The 10,689-nt window shown below is 44.4% G+C and overlaps 1 pseudogene; it reads right to left on the bottom strand.

Annotated features, from left to right (window-relative positions):
• Positions 1-1,821: 1,821 nt before the first annotated feature.
• LOC137935300 (aspartate carbamoyltransferase, chloroplastic-like) lies at positions 1,822-2,634 on the bottom strand (annotated as a pseudogene).
• Between the last annotated feature and the right edge of the window lie 8,055 nt (positions 2,635-10,689).

The raw sequence follows: 10,689 nt of genomic DNA, 5'->3' as shown, positions 1-10,689 counted from the left end.
CATGGGATGCCTAATTCAATTACCAGTGATAGGGATGCAATCTTTAAAAGTACCTTCTGGAAAGAACTCTTCAAGTTACAGGGCAAAACATTAGCCTTTTCTTCAGTCTACCATCCGCAGACAGATGGCCAGACAGAGGTCGTCAACAGAACCATTGAAATGTATCTCCGCGGTTTCGTGGGGGACTCACCTAAGAGGTGGGTTAAGTGGCTCGCCTGGGCTGAGTTCTGTTACAACACCTCCTACCACAGCGCACTCGGCACAACCCCATTCAAGGTGGTATATGGTAGAGAACCTCCCCGTCTCTTAGCCTAAGAACCAGGGGCCTCTAAAGTCGCCACTTTGGACCAAGCATTAGCTGAAAGAGACACATTCATCACTGAGGCGCGCACTCATCTACAGGAGGCACAACATTCTATGAGAAAATATTATGACAAGAAGCACCGGGAAGTCTTCTTTTCTCCTGGAGATTATGTTTGATTGCGTCTCCAACACTACAGGCAGCTGTTGTTGACAGCTTCCAAATGTCACAAGCTCTCTCCTAAATATTATGGTCCCTTTCAGGTGATGGACCGCATTGGGACAGTGGCCTACAGATTGCAGCTTCCGCCAGAGGCCAGAATTCACAACGTCTTTCATGTCTCACAATTAAAATCCTTCCAAGGTGATTCGCCTTTGCTGCACACCCCGCTGCCCCCACTCCATGAGGGACGTGTACTTTCTACCCCGGCACATGTATTACAAACTCGCCGTATTCAAGGTGATTGGGAGATCTTAGTGCAATGGGCAGATGCTGACCCCAGTGACACGACATGGGAGCCATTAGCTGGGTTTCACACCCTCTACCCATACTTTGAGCTTTAGGACAAGCTCTTTCTCCAGGGGAGGGGGGGTGATGTTATGGACTCCATAGCATCATGAGTTATCCATAGGCATAGGAATTAAATTATGTCAATTTACTTTTCTTGTAATTTCAATTCGGTTTGGCTTACTTTATTTGGTTTGGTTTACTTTGGGTTGGTTCAGTGTAATGTGGCGTGAACCACTTGACCTATGGGTCATCTTTGTATTTTCATCCTCAACCCTATTTAGGGGGACGTGAAGGAGAAGAGAGGCAAGTATTGAGAAAATTATATTTTACAAGTCAGATATTCTCCCTCAGAGGTCTAGGTCGGATTTCTCCCTTTGAGGTCCAAGGTTGAGCTTCCTCCAAAGCTCCTTCGTTCTAATTGAGTTCCACCGTTACTCGTTCAAGAAACAAGAATCCTCTTCCAACGTCAAGATCATCCATGGAGGGAAGAGAGGAAAGAAGGGTGACTCGATCCATGGCAAGGGAAGAACCTAACATCTTACCCCTTAAATAGGGTTCACCCTTACAATGTTTAAGATAAAATATTATAAAATTACCCCTAAAAATGAAATATTCCAAAAATGCCCCTGTGGCCTATGTATTCTTTAACGGAAATAAAATAAAGTAAATTAAAGAAAAAAATTAAAATAATAATGTTATTGCATACATAACATTACACCCCTTGGAAGAAAGAACTTGTCCTCAAGCTTGAATGTAGGGTCTGTATGCCGACATCTCCACCTATTCCCAAGTAGCATCCGCGGTAGTTGTGTTTGCCCTCTGGACGCCCAAAACTGGAGCATTCCACCCAAGTAGCAATTTTTCCTTTTTTTAGAAAAAAAACCTGAACACCAGATATCTTTCTTTTACTATTTCGACTTCATATTCCAATCACATAATCACACTCTAAAATTGATAAATAAACAAAACTGAACATCATCATGTCGGTGACTGAAATTTCAAGTTGAAGATCACCAGACCTTCACCTTACCAACCAAGAAGTAAAGCTTCAGAAGAGCCATTCGAATGTACATGCCATTCTTTGCTTGCCTGAAATATGCAGCTCTTGGATCCTTATCCACATCGACAGTTATCTCGTCAAGCCTCGGAAGGGGATGCATAATTACTGCATGTTTCTGCAATACATTCAACATTTTACGGTCCACAATGTACTTCCCACGAGGTTCTCCGTAAAGATCAATCCTCTCACCAAATCTCTCATGTAGAATACGTGTTTGATAGACTACATCATATTTAGCCACCACGTCCATCAGATCTGTCCTTTCTTCCCACTCTACCCCTTTAGATGTCATGTATTCCTTGATATAATCCTTCATCTTCACTACATCAGGAGCCACAAAGTAGAATTTCACAACTTGGTCCTTCCCGAGCAGATAAGCTAATGACTGAACCATCCTGCCATTTGCCAAATCTCCCATTGAGGCAATTCTAATGCCGTCCAATTTGCATATCTCTCTTCCAATCGTATACACATCCAATAGAGGTTGTGTAGGGTGCTGGCCTGGACCATCCCCAGCATTAATAACAGGAATTACTGCTGTTGATGCAGCTCTTCGGGCAGCACCACTTTCAAAGTGCCTCATGGAAATTATATCAAAGTATCCTTCAACAGTTCTTATGGTATCTTCAAGCCTTTCTCCTTTTCCTGATAAAGAAAATTCCCGTGCATTTTCTGACGTCAAAACTTCTCCACCGAACATTTTCAAGGCCGACTCAAAGGACAATCTGGTCCTAGTTTAAGGCTCATAAAAGAGAGTGGCCATGAGATAACCCCTCAAAATTTGACAGTTAGAAGAATTTTACTCTATCTTTTCCATTTCCCACACCACTTCAAATATTGCAATGAGAATATCTCTATCAAATTATTGAGCCTGAATTACATCATTTAGTTGAAATTTTTCTCCCACAGAATAAGTTGTAATTCCAGCACCTAAGGAAAAGCATTGAATTCCTTGACCAAGTGAAATTCTTTCAGCTCGTTCTTCCAACTAGTCCATACATGGCAAGCCTCGTTGGTGTGATGGAAATGGACTTCTATACAGAAAGTTATGAACCACAAAATGTTTAGATAGAAATCTTTCATAACCACACGAAGTGGCTGGATGACACTTTGTTATGGTGCCCCTTGCATAACCCATAATCATGGAATTCCACGACACTAAATCTATAACAAGCTTGTTGACAAAAACCTGATTTGCTAAATCTACTCTTCCCAAAAACATCAAACTCCTTAACATAGGATTCCAGTACTCCACCTTTATTTCAGCCATTTCATCAAGAACATTAATTGCCTCGAGAATAATTCCACGATCAAGAAATGCAAGTGCAACTTCCCTGGCACCTATGACAGAAAACCCACCAAGCACAAGTATGCCTCTTCTCCTAATTTCAAAGTAAACACCAGAAGCTGCATAAAGACAACCTTTCTTGAAAACAAAACTAATAGCATCATTATACAACCAACCAAGTTTCTCAGAATCTAAATGTTCAATCTGGTGAAGCAACTCGAAGAGACCCACTTCACCACCTTCATTAAATGTGGCATCCATCAATTTCATATAAATAAAATCATGCAGTGGCAACCCATTTTTTTTTAGTTCAAAAAATAGGGCAATTGCCATTTCCACCATACCTTCTCTACAGAGCACTCCAATGATGAAGTTAGAACCAGTAGCACTAGACAATCCTAGCAAAGTCTTTTTGTACTCATCAAATATCTCCTCTGGATTAGTGCCACCCCAGCTAACAACTGAAGCCCTTTTCTGCATTGTACTAGCAATAGCCAGTGGAAAATTCGTCCTACTGTCCAACCCACCCACAGAAAAATAATGCATCCACAAGACCATTCCTAGCACACCCAAAAAACATTTATCTCCATTTCTCACCACGTTGGCTCCCTTCTCATATTCAGAACTCCCACAGAATAGAAAATTTTCTACGAACAGGGCCCGAGCATCATACATGGGACCCAAAAATTTCAGCACAACGTTGTCAATTTGACCAAGAACAAGCTCACAGTTGTTGTACTCAGCAGTAGAAAAATAAAACAACATCCAAAAGAAATTTCTATCAATCCCGGCTTCCCCAAAAAAATTCTATCTCAGAATTCATACACACTAGCCGGAATTCCATCATACAATTGCCTGTCATTGTCCCTTTTTCCTAAATTCCCGAAAGACTGAATACAAATTTGAGGTTGCCAATACTTACCCCAACAAATTTGGAAATTAGGTTCCCTTTGTTCTGCTGAGAGGTAGATTGAGAGTGAGAGTTGGTGTCCAAAAGTCAAATCCCCCCGGAATTTTGTCCGACGGAGCCTCCTCTTTCTCCGGAGGAGAACAGGAGGACGTCGTGGCTTCTCCGCTTGGGGATTTTTCGTCTCATGGTCTGAGAGGCGTTCTGGTTCTCCTTTCTCCCTTTTTCTCCTCGCCATGTCGGTTGCTGGAACGACGGACCCCAACGGAAAAGTGTTACGGTTGGTTGCCAGTTGGGCTTTTTTTGACGGCTAACAGCACCCCTTTGTGGCTTCTTCGCTTGGTAATTTTCTGAGAGGGAGCTATCTCGGATTTGTTTACATTGCCTGTGGAAGGCGTATGGCTTCCCGTGAGAAGGGGGTTGTGGAATACCCCTCCAATTTCCAAAAATCTGGGTCCCCGCCGTCTGATTTCAGAAGTTCTGAGTCCGATGTCTTAGACTCTGATTTTGGATGTGCAGGGTCCCTACTGTTTGGCTTTGGATTTCCCTTCACGAAAATTGGTAAGTTTTCTAGCCCTTGGCCTTGCTTCCAGTTTGAGACAGCGTCTACTGCCTTTCGTTTTGTGCATATTTCATGCTCGGAGATGGTGGAATTTTTTGGCCCTCGGCCTTTCTACCATCCGTGACAGCGTCACGAGTGAGTTTAGGTCGTATGACCTTTTCTATGGCAGCGAGTTTCTCCATTACAGAAATTTTAATGGAAGATGCATGCCATGCTGCGTCAAATGCTTTACACCTATTAGGTTCTCTAGTCATGGATTGAGTCACCCTACGCTCTCCTCGGTCTTCCAGGATTAGAGACAATGAAGATCTGGACTTGGGATTCTTGGAACGTCCAACGGTGTATGATGAACTCAGACGAGGAAGATGAACAGTTTCCAGGATTAGAGACAATGAAGATCTGGACTTGGGATTCTTGGAACGTCCAGCAGTGTATGATGAACTCAGACGAGGAAGATGAACAGTCACTAGGGATAGGCGAACTCAACAAGGAGAATATGAAGGGATCGTTGGTGAATGTAAATCTCGGGAGGAAGTAGATGAATAGGCTTTGATGGAGGAAGAGCTCGGAAGGGAGAAGAAGGGATGTTGACAGATGAGGAACTCAGGATGAAGAAGGAGAAGAGACGTTGATAGATGAGGTCTCGTGAGGAGGAGGATGAAGAGACTTGAGCTTTCAAAGGAGCTCCACCCTTAGACCTCGTGAGAGAGAGAACATGATCTCATTTACCTATGGCTCAAAGCTTGCTTTCCATTCAAATGACACCCCTATAAATAATAGGAATGCCCGCTTACATAGCCAACGCAAAGCCCAAGTTCTGGCTGAAATTACATAAATGCCACCTAAGAGAATATTCAAAAAATTACATAAATTATCCTCTACGTCTACCTGCTACTCTAGATGCTATGGAGTCCATAACATCACCCCCTCCTGGAGAAAGAGCTTGTCCTCAAGCTCAAAGGTGGGGTAGAGGGCCCAAAATTCCTCGAGTGGTTCCCAGGAGGCAGCAAGCTCCTCGGCGTCAGTCCACTGAACTAAAAGCTCCCATGACTCGTGAACGCGACGAGCCTACAAAACTTGTGCGGGAGAAGGCAGAGCACGACCTTCATGCAATGGCAGCAAGGGTGTGTGCAGCATGGGTGAGTCGCCACGAAATGGTTTCAAGAGCGATACTTGGAAAACGACATGGATACGGGTGTTTGGTGGGAGTTTCAGGTGATAAGCCACCTTGCCAATGCAAACCAAGACCTGGAAAGGGCCATAAAATTTGGGGGAAAGTTTGTGCCTCCGTGCGGTTGAAAGTGAACGCTGTCTGTAAGGCTGAAGGTGCAACCAAACATAATCTCCCGGAACAAAAGAAAGGTCCCTATGACGGTTGTCATAGTTATGCTTCATCATGGCCTGAGCTTTCTGCAAGTTGAAGTTGACCTGTGCAAGCATCGTGTCCAGTTCACCCAAGGCCTGGTCAATCAGCGGCAAGCGAGACAAACCAGGGTCATAAGAGAGGGGGCGAGGAGGTTCACAACCATAGACCACATTGAAGGGAGTGGTGCTGAGTGCCATATGGTAAGAGGTCTTATAACAGTACTCCACCCATGCCAACCAATGTACCCATTGTTTGGGGTGGTCCCCAACAAAACACCTCAAATAGATCTCAAGGGTGCGGTTCACCACTTCAGTTTGCCCATCAGATTGAGGATGGTAGGCAGAGAAGAAGGCCAATTTGGTACCCTGTAATTTGAAGAGGTCTTTCCAAAAAGCATTGGTGCAAAACTGCATTACAGTCACTGGTGATGGACTCTGGTAAGCCATGCAGACGGACAATCTGTTCCATAAAGAGCTGAGCTACTAGTGTTGCTATATACGAATGCGCCAAGGGCAAGAAATGCTCGTATTTAGAAAACCGGTCCACCACAACCAGAATGACAAATTTTACCCGAAGAATTGGGAAGGTCCTCTATAAAATCCATGGAGATATCGGCCCATACCTGAGACGGAAGTTGAAGAGGTTGTAGCAGGCCCGCTAGGTGTAGAGAATTGGCCTTGTTCCTCTGGCAAACTTGGCACATCGAGACATTATCAGCAACCATACTCTTCAAGCATTTCCAATAGAAGTCATGGCTAATACAAAAATAAGTTTTCTGCTGTCCCTCATGAGTACTATCGTGCAAGGCAAAGATAATGCTGGTGAGAATCGGAGAGGAGTGGTGGAGTAAAAGGCGCTTCTTGTATAATATGAGACCATCCTGAATTTCCCAATGGGGATCCACAATGCCTTGCTCAATTTTCCAGTACAAATCTAGGAGCTCAGGATGGTTCTGAATGTCACCTCGGATGGAGTTGAGCAAAAGGACTCATGGTTGATTGATAGCATGCAATTGAGGCTCCAACAAATCCATGCGTGACAGTGCATCTGTGCCCTTGTTAAGGCGGCCTGGATTGTATTCCACCTTGAAATCAAAACCCATGAGCTTACTGAGCCAATGTTGCTGGGGGGAAGTCGTGAAACGTTGCTCCAACAAGTACTTCAAACTGTAATGGTCAGTGTGGATCACAAAGTGCCTACCCCATAGGTAGGACCTCCAATGCTGGATGGCTTTGGCTAAGCCCATGAATTCCCATTCATAGGCAACTAATTTGTGGTGGTGTGGGGCCAACTGTCGACTAAAATATGCTATGGAGTGCTCTTGCTGCTATAAGACGGCGCCAATGCTGCCGCCGGAAGCATCACATTCAATAATGAACATTTCTTCAAAGTTTAGAAGTTGGAGAACCGGTGCCGAAGCTAAGGCTTGTTTCAGCTGTTGGAAGGATGAATCAGCTACATCGGTCCATGTGAAGGCATTTTGCTTGAGTAAAATTGTAAGCGGTGCGGCGATCTGGCCATAGTCACAAATAAACTTTCTATAATAGCCGGCCAACCCGTAAAACCCCCTCAAAGTCATGACCGAATGCGGAGTCGGCCAGTCCTACACTTACTGAATTTGTTGCTGTCCACTTTAACCCCGGAGGCCGAAATGACATGACCCAAGTAGGCGACCTCGGAAGTCCCCATCTCACATTTGGACTTATTAAGGAATAAATGGTGGGAACATAGGAGGTGGAATACCTGCCGCATGAATGTGGTCGCCCCAATTCTGACTATGGATCAAGATATCATAAAAAAACAAGAACATATTTGCGCAAGAATGGACGAAATACCTCATTCATGAGTGCCTGGAAGGTAGAGGGTGCATTGGAAAAACCAAATGGCATCACCAAGAATTCAAAATGACCGTGGTGGGTATGGAAAGCCATTTTCTCGACATCATCAGGGTGGACCCGGATTTGATGGTAGTTGGATTTCAAGTCCAACTTTATAAATAATTATGCTCCATGAAGTTCATTCAATAGTTCATCTACCACTGGAATGGGAAATTTATCCTTCACCATGTGAGCATTGAGCTCCTTGTAGTCCACACAGAACTGTCATGAATTGTCATGTTTCTTTACCAACAGAACCGGTGGCGAGAAAGGCACACGACTGGGTTGAATAATGCCTTGAGTTAACATGAGCTCACACTGGTGCTCTATCTCATCCTTCTGGAAGTGGGGGTACCAGTATGGATGTACCACTACTGGCTCGGTGCCAAACTTCAACCGGATACGATGATCACAAGCCCATATCGGAGGCAGGGTAGCAGGTTGCTGAAATAAGTCGGCAAATTCATCCATAAGCTTCGTGAGTTGACTGCCCTCTGAGTCCCGAATCTGGATAGTCTGGAAAGTACACAGTAGGGGAGCAGGCATACCATGGAGCATGAGCTTCTGGTAATCCTGGTTGAAACTCATAGTAAGGGACTTAAAATCCCACAAAATTGGTCCCAACTGCTACAACCATTTAATGCCTAGGACCAAATAAAATCCAGCAAGCGGAATGACCAGAAAATCTGCCTGGAAGGTGTGGCCTTCAATGAAAAAAGTGACTGCTGAACATAACCCCACACTGGTAATTTTCTCCCCATTAGCTACCGAAACATAAATGCCTGAATTGTGCTGCAGTGGCAAACCCAACTGGTGGGGTGCTGGTTGGCTAAGGAAATTGTGGGTGCTGCCCGAGTCAACCTGTGCAAGTAACATCAGAGCCTAAATACCAGCATGGACCTGCATCATAGTGGTGTTGTGTAACCCTATAATGGTGTGGAGGGAAATGGCTGGTGCTTCCTCTTCCGTGCTGACCTCTTCATCTTCTTCTATGGGAGGGCTATCTTCAGGATCCTCTACCTCTAACCAAAACAACCTCTTGCATAAGTGGCCTTGAAAGTACTTTTTATGACAATTAAAACAGAGCCCCTGGGCCTTCCGTTGATCCATTTTGGACTTGGAAAGACGTTTAATAAACTGAGGGGGAGGCACTGACTTGGTAGGCTCGGATGATTGAGAGGTGGGCTGTTAGGATCTTCCCGAGCCATGGATATTGTCACCCTTCTTCCTTCTCTTCCCTCCAGATTGGATGTTGACGCAAGGAGAGAAGCACTATTTATTGAACGTGGAATGGTGATAACGGAATAGAGATGATTGAGCTGTGAAGGAAGCTCGCCCTAGACCTCTGAGGAAGAATCTGACCTAGACCTCTGAGGGAGAATCTGACCTGTCTAAACTAGATTTCTTAATGCTTAATCTTCATTCCTCTTGTCGTCCCAATAAATAGGTTTGGGGACAAAAATACAAGTTAGACCCGTGGGTCCACTGGTTCACTCCAATTTACATCCAAACAAAACCAAACCAAATTGAAATAAATGAAAAGGGAAATAACATAATTTAATTCCTACACCTGTAGATAACTCGTGATGCTATGGAGTCCATAACATCACCCCCCCCCCCCCCCCCCCCCCCCCCCCCCTCCTGGAGAAAGAGCTTGTCCTCAAGCTTCTAAAGTGGGGTATAGAGCCCTGAAAGCGGCTAAGGGCTCCCATGTAGTGTCAATGGGGTCAGCATCCACCTACTGCACTAGTACCTCCCAATCACCCTGAATGCGACGAGCCTGCAAAACTTGCACAGGAGTAGAAAGGACACGTCCCTCATGTAGTGGGGGCAGAGGGGTGTGCAGGAATGGGGAGTCTCCCTGGAAGGCCTTCAGTTGGGAGACATGAAACACATTGTGGATCTTGGCCTCGGGTGTTGTGGACTCAATAGCACACCGAGACACACAACGAAGAAGACAACAACAACTCACTCAATAGGATTTAATTCTTATATTTCTTTGAGTAGGATTTATTTCTTATATTATTTTAAGTAGGAGTTATTTCTAATTACTTTATATGTAAGGGCATTATGGGGAATTATTGTAACCCTAACCCTAAAACTCCTTGACGTGACCTATTTAAGGGAAAGGTATGAATGAAATAGGCAAGCTTTGAGATTTTAGAATAACCTAGTCTAAACAGGTTGAGATCACCTCTTGATCTCGAGTTTAGGGTTTACTCCAAAAATCCAACCTATCCTTCACCCCCGCCACCCCCCCATTGCCATCCATATTCACCCAAATTCATCCTTCATCATCCATACTAAGAAGAGGAGCTTCCTGCCCCTTTTCCAAGCCCAAAGAGAGGGTTCTCCCTCTTTATCAATGTTAGCCACCATCAAGGGGTCTAACCCACTTGACGAGCAGCAAGCGGGGAGTTTTTTGGTCATTCACGTAAGGAGATTAATTGTTGTTCCTAAGCTTGGAGCCAGAAAGGAAAGAGAGGGTAATCATTCATGCACATGGGCCAAGGCTTGCTACAAGCCAGGTGTACATAGCTTGACTTGCTACAACCAAATCAGGTTTGAAACCCTGATTTCCGTGAGAAGAAAAAAGGCATTCTCCTTACTTTATTTTGGTCAACATTGATGACTTAATTTCATATATTTAGCAATCAAGATATTGTATCCATCAAATCTTGTCCATGTGAGAGAAAACCAGCAAGGAAGATTTTTTTTTACCCTCATACCGAGTCCAGCAACTCAGTACCAGTGCTGGATTCACAAATCCCATGCCGTGTTACACGATCAATGACTCGGGACTGTAACATCGGGTGGA

This window comes from Aristolochia californica, unplaced genomic scaffold (genome assembly GCF_029961685.1).
Source record: "Aristolochia californica isolate CCGP_79_NKW_82.1479 unplaced genomic scaffold, dmAriCali1.0.hap1 SCAF_6, whole genome shotgun sequence".
In the NCBI taxonomy this organism is placed as follows: domain Eukaryota; kingdom Viridiplantae; phylum Streptophyta; class Magnoliopsida; order Piperales; family Aristolochiaceae; genus Aristolochia; species Aristolochia californica.
This window is presented reverse-complemented; position numbering and strand designations above follow the sequence as displayed.